The 6001-nt window shown below is 34.0% G+C and overlaps 1 long non-coding RNA gene across 2 annotated transcripts; it reads left to right on the top strand.

The window, feature by feature from the left end:
* Positions 1 to 3019, top strand: LOC148583172 (uncharacterized). 2 transcript variants are annotated; one of them, XR_015909513.1, is made up of 3 exons: positions 1 to 260; positions 1470 to 1593; positions 2739 to 3019. It is a non-coding gene; the product is annotated as an uncharacterized LOC148583172 (long non-coding RNA). The 2 variants fall into 2 exon arrangements; XR_015909512.1 differs by having other exon boundaries at positions 2646 to 3019.
* The last annotated feature ends 2982 nt before the right edge of the window (positions 3020 to 6001 follow it).

The following is a 6001-nucleotide window of genomic DNA, read 5'->3' as shown; positions in this document are numbered from 1 at the left end:
TCTTTCTTTCCTCTCTTCTTTCTTTTCTTTCTCTTCTCTCTTTCCCTTCTTCTCACGCACACACACTTGGCCGAGAGAGAGAGAACGAGCTAGAGAGAGAGAGAGCTGCAGATTGAGAAAGGAAGAGATGCAGACCGGGCTAGAGAGAGAATGAGACCGAATGAGAGAGAGAGCTGCTGTCCAAAGAAGATGAAAGAGGAAGAAAGAAGAAGAAGAAGAAGAAGAAGAAGGTGATGGATTCCGGCCATGGGGTTAGTTAGGTAAACATTCAAGCCTTCTCTTATGATTTTCTTGTTACCCATGGGATTAGAAGCTAGAAATTGTGTAGATTTGTTGGGCTTTGATTTGGGTCCAAAAATTAGGGCTCTTGAAAGGGATTTTGGGGGATTTTGTTATATGGTTGAATCTTTAGTTTCTCTTTAAGGTTTTATCATACCCATTGCATTACAAGCTTAAAATCATAATAATTTGGGTAAATTCTAATTAGGTCCGAAAATTGGAAGGAATTTTAGTATGAAGCTAAATGCCTAAAATTAATGTCGGGCTTTTATGCGTATTAAATTGTTATGCATTATACAAGTTCCGGGTTATGGAGTTAATGGGTTGAAACTCCAATTTTACTTATTGGTAAAATATGGACATAAACCCTAATTGTTATAGTATGAATTAAATTGAGGCTTTTGGTATGTGAACACTAGGAATATTGTTTGAATGGGTTAATTACATTTAAAGTGTTAATTAACCATAGGCTTTCATGGGTATAATAGAAATTGATGAATATGGGTTTAGGTTCTAATGTCATATTAGAATCATGGTAATTATCGTAAGTATTTATGAGTATTATAAATTGGGGTAAACGACAATGAGAATGGTTAAAGACTTAATCTAATTAGAATTGTTAAGTAATGCATTTGCTTGATTAAAGAATAAAGCATTGCATAAAATGATTTAAGATGAGATGATTGTATATTATTGGTTGCCCAAATATAACCTTAAGGCATTAGAGTATTATATGTATAAATTGGTTATGTTGTAAAAATGCATAACTAGACTTTGGATTCACTTAGTATTGTAATTAAATATATATATGTACAATAAAAGTGACATAAGCGCATTATTGAAATTGGATTAACTTAATATGCGTTTAAATTATATAAGTACCAAATATACTTTCATATCATGAATTAATGAAGTAATAAATTGCTTATGTAAAGATGGAATTCATTAAGTGTGTATGTAGTAATCAAGTTAATACATGGTGTAAGAATATGGTAACCTTGGGTGTCTTAGTGCAAAGCAATTAATTAGAATAAGGCCTTAGTTGTGTTGGCTCATTTGGAGGGTCTTTGGTGCTTAGTTAAGGTCTAGGAGAGTAAGCAATGTTACGTGAGAGCTTGTTGTTAGCTATATGTGTAATAAGGTGTAGAGTTTGATAGGTTAACCAAGTCTAATGATACGGTTAATTGCAGGCATGTAATGTGATATTGGAGGCTTAGGACTGGATCTAGTCTTCCAATGTGTGGTATGGGTAATCGGATCGATGGAGCTCTTCGAAAGAATTACTTGAGTCGTGAGTCATTTGCAGGCTACAAGGTAAGTATTTTACTTACTGGGCAAAAAGATATTATTTTTAAAGTATAAAAGATGTTTTGGTTGAGCGATTGATGAATGTTGTTTTAAGATACTATGACTATTGATGATGTTCTATGAGATATGTTGGTTGAATGTTTGATGAAATGTTTCTATAAGCTTTATGGGTTTGCAAAATAATGAGATGATTATGTTGTTAGGAGCGTTGGTTGGTTTACATGATTTATGACATGATTCTATGATTTTATGATATGAGTTATGATAGCACATGAGTTCAATGATTCGTCGACATAAGCATGATCATGGCATGATGGCATGAGCAATGTAACGGAAACGGAGTTCAACTTCGGTGGTGATTGAGTGTGGTCTCACTACAGTAGAGCTGGCCCCATGCATAATGGAAATCGGGGTGACAACTCCGGTGGTGATTGAGTGTGGTCTCACTACCGTGAAGTTGGCCCAATGCATAATGGAAATTGGGATGACAACTCCGGTGGTGATTGAGTGTGGTCTCACTACCGTGAAGTTGGCCCAATGCATAATGGAAATCGGGGTGACAACTTCGGTGGTGATTGAGTGTGGTCTCACTACCGTGAAGTTGGCCCAATGCATAATAAAAAACGGGGTGACATCTTCGGTGGTGATTGAGTGTGGTCCCACTACCGTTGAGCGGGCCTCATTAATAAATCTAGTGGTGATTGAGTATTGTCTCACTACCGAGAGCTGGCCTCACATTGGAACTGACACAAGATGATGAGCATGAGCATGAGCACGCATAACATATGATTGTATGATGATGATGATTGGTTTTGTGTGATCTTTATGCTAGACGTATTAGTATGCACATGTGACTGGTATGGGACGGACGCATATGTATACTTTTATGGCTAGATGATGCATGATGACATATGTATATCGTTATTGCTAGATGATACAAGATGACATATGTATACCGTTATGGCTAGATGTTGCATGATAACTTTCAAAATGATTTATTGTTAAGCCATATAATTTGCGAGTATGTTTTTAAATGACAACTCTTTTGGAAAGCCCAGTGAGTTCTATACTGTTGAGCGTCTCTATTTCATGGAGACGGCGGGCTCATAATTCCGCCTGTATCACGGGTGGTGGTGATTCCCGTGGTGTAGGTGATGTTGTGGATGCGGGTACATAGACAGTAGATGAGGATCTTGTAGCCTTGTATTTGGGCGACGTCGGAGGTCTAGATGCGTGGGAGGTTAACTTTGTTGGACTAGTTGTTGGTCCTCTTTGTTAGAGCATTCAAGGATATGCTTATATGTTGGCATTTGGTATATGGCTCGTGTCGCATGTGACACTTTTGTATAGCCATTATTTTGTATGTAAGACTTTATTCACATAGATGTATTAGTCAGCTCTAATGTGTTATGTAACTGTAATGTTATTTATATTCCGCTGCAAAGATATGAACTCTGATGAATCATTGATGATGCATATAGCTCTGTGTGGCATATTAAACTGTCAATCAGGTTAATGCATAGGTTCGTGGCATACTGCGGTATTGCCATGCCACTGTGACAATCCGCTTTATTGTGGGTAATGCTTTTTTTTAAAAGAAAAATTTTTAGTCATGTTTTATTAAGCGGGTCGTCACACCTTCAGTTTGAAAAATTCTTTGGGGGTGGCCGAACTACCTCCTGGGGGTCGTCGGCCACCTCCAGTTTGACTTTAGGGGTGGCTGAGCCACCCCTATGGCCAATCTAGGGGTGGCCGAACCACCCTAAGGGCCAAAAAGGAGGTGGCCGAAACCACCCCCAAGGCCCTTGGGGGTGGTTCGGCCACCCCAGACTGGCCTTGGGGGTGGCTCAGCTAACCGCTATAACCGCTTAACCGTATTAACCGCTATAACTGCCTAGCGGTTTGCGGTTAGAGGTTATTTGGTTTACTAACCGTAACTGCTAAGTGCCTTTTTATATAATATATTTTTATAATTATAATTATAATAATATTTATACATATAACATAATCACTTGATCATTAAATCACACTTTTTGTTTAGATAATTAAATCACAATTTGAGTATTAATATATTATCACTATAATTTATATGATTATATCACATAATCAATTGATCATTAAATCATTTGATTATATAATAATAAATTATACATATATAATATGACATAACTCATAAGTATACCAATTCATACTAATACAACAATTAAGTATCTAGAGACTTAGTTCTTATATATGTTATAAACTTATAAGCCTATATATGTTATAAATTATGATTATACACATATGCATATGAATAATATAAATGTATAAGATCAATACTTAATCATATAATTCAATGACAATGCAAATACTTTATTCAAGTTAATCATATTATTAATGTACAATGATAATGTGATTTGTATAATATCAAATTAAGTAATTGACATTAGATTCAATAATGTGTTATCTATAATCACAATTGAAGTATTAATGTATTATCATTCTAATTTATATGATTATATAATAGCAAATTATACATATATAATATGACATAAGTCATAAGTATACTAATTCATACTAATACAACAATTAAGTACCTAGAGACTTAGTTCCAATGTATGTTACAAACTTATAAGTCTATATATGTTATAAATTATAATTATACATATATGCATATGAATAATATAAATGTATAATATCAATACTTAATCATATGATTCAATAAAAATTTAAACACTTTATTCAAGTTAATCATATTATTAATGTACAATGATAATGTGATTCGTATAATATCAAATTAAGTAATTGACATTGGATTAAACAATGTGTTATTTATAAACACAATTGAAGTATTAATGTATTGTCATTCTAATTTTAGTAATATTATCACTATAATTGATATGATTATATCACATGATGAATTGATCATTAAATCATATGATTACATAATAACAAATAATATATATAATCATATATTTCATATGTTTTATTTGATCTTCTTTTATATGTTGTGTTGAACTTTTTTTATATGATGTGTGGAATTTTTTTTTTTAATATGTTGTGTGCTTTTTTATTTTTTTAAAAAAGTTAACCGATTATGATTTAATATTTAAGGAATTTTTTTTTAAGTACAAGTAAATGTAAATTTGGGGTCAAATATTTTTGATTTTTTAATATGGGCTCTTTTTATAGCAATTGAGCTTAAGAAGACACTAAAAATACAAAAAACAAATTAGGGTAAAAAATGCTACAGTATTAAAAATGGCCCATAAAAGCCAAAAAGAAAGCCCAAAAAAGCCAAAAAAGAGCCGAATTATGAAAAAGCGATTAGCGGGCGGTTACCTATTTAACTAACCGCTAATCGGCGGTTAGTAGCTAACCGGCAGTTAATAGCTAACCGCTAACTATTAGGCGGTTAGCGGTTGCGGTTAGTGAAATCTACTAACCGCTAAGGCAATTACGGTTAGTGGTTATTACCAATAACCGCTAACCATAACCGTATTGACACTCCTAATGGTTCGGCCACCCCCATAGAATTTTTCAAACTGTAGGTGATGATTTGGTATTTTTTCAAAATCTGAGGTAGTAGTTTTGTCATGTTTTAAAACCTATGGAGGAAAAAATAAAAACATTAAAACCTAGGTACCAAAAAAGTTATTAACCAAAAAAAAATGCTAATAACCTCATTAATTAATAAAACTAAAAGACCCAATTGCTTATTTCCTTGTCATGTATCACAAGTTTTACTAACACAACTAGAGTCGTTATGACACTTGCTGCCACAACACTAAATCCCTTTTTTAAAATTTACGCTAATACCACTACAAAAATTAAAATAAAATAAATTTTTAATAACTCCCCATTAGTGACGTTTTAAGTAGAGGTGGCAAAATAGGTACCTGACACGACCTGATTACGACCCGCGGGTACCCATTACACGATTAGCCTATACACAGACACGACCCGTTTACTTAAACGAGTAATTGGGTCTGACACAATTATAACACGAAAATAGCCGGATAACCTGACACAACCTGTTTTACCTATTTAAAATAACCGGGTTTAATCAAATAGACACGACACGACCCAAAAAAAAAAAAAAAAAAAAACTTTCCTGCACATGGACCATTGAGCAAAAGGCCCCTTGGCCCTTGCGCTCTAGGATCGTACATCTGAGAAATCAGGAAAAAAAAAAAAAAAAAAGAAAAAAACTAAAGGGCACTATCCCTGTATAGTGAGCTTTCAGTATGCGTGCTGCTCGCAGTAACTTACGGACAATCTTCTTGCGCTGAAAAAAAAAAAAAAAAAAAAAAAAAAAGAGAAAACGGGTGTAACTGTGGTTTCAATTTATAAGGGGGCCAGAAAATCCAAGATTTGAGCATGCATGCGATTCTCTATGCTGTTTGTGTGTGTGTGAGAGAGAGAGAGACTTACT

Source organism: Corylus avellana, chromosome 11, assembly GCF_965113065.1.
Source record: "Corylus avellana chromosome 11, dhCorAvel1.hap1.2, whole genome shotgun sequence".
NCBI classification, from domain to species: domain Eukaryota; kingdom Viridiplantae; phylum Streptophyta; class Magnoliopsida; order Fagales; family Betulaceae; genus Corylus; species Corylus avellana.
The sequence above is the reverse complement of the archived record's forward strand: the minus strand, read 5'-3'. Positions and strand labels throughout refer to the sequence as shown.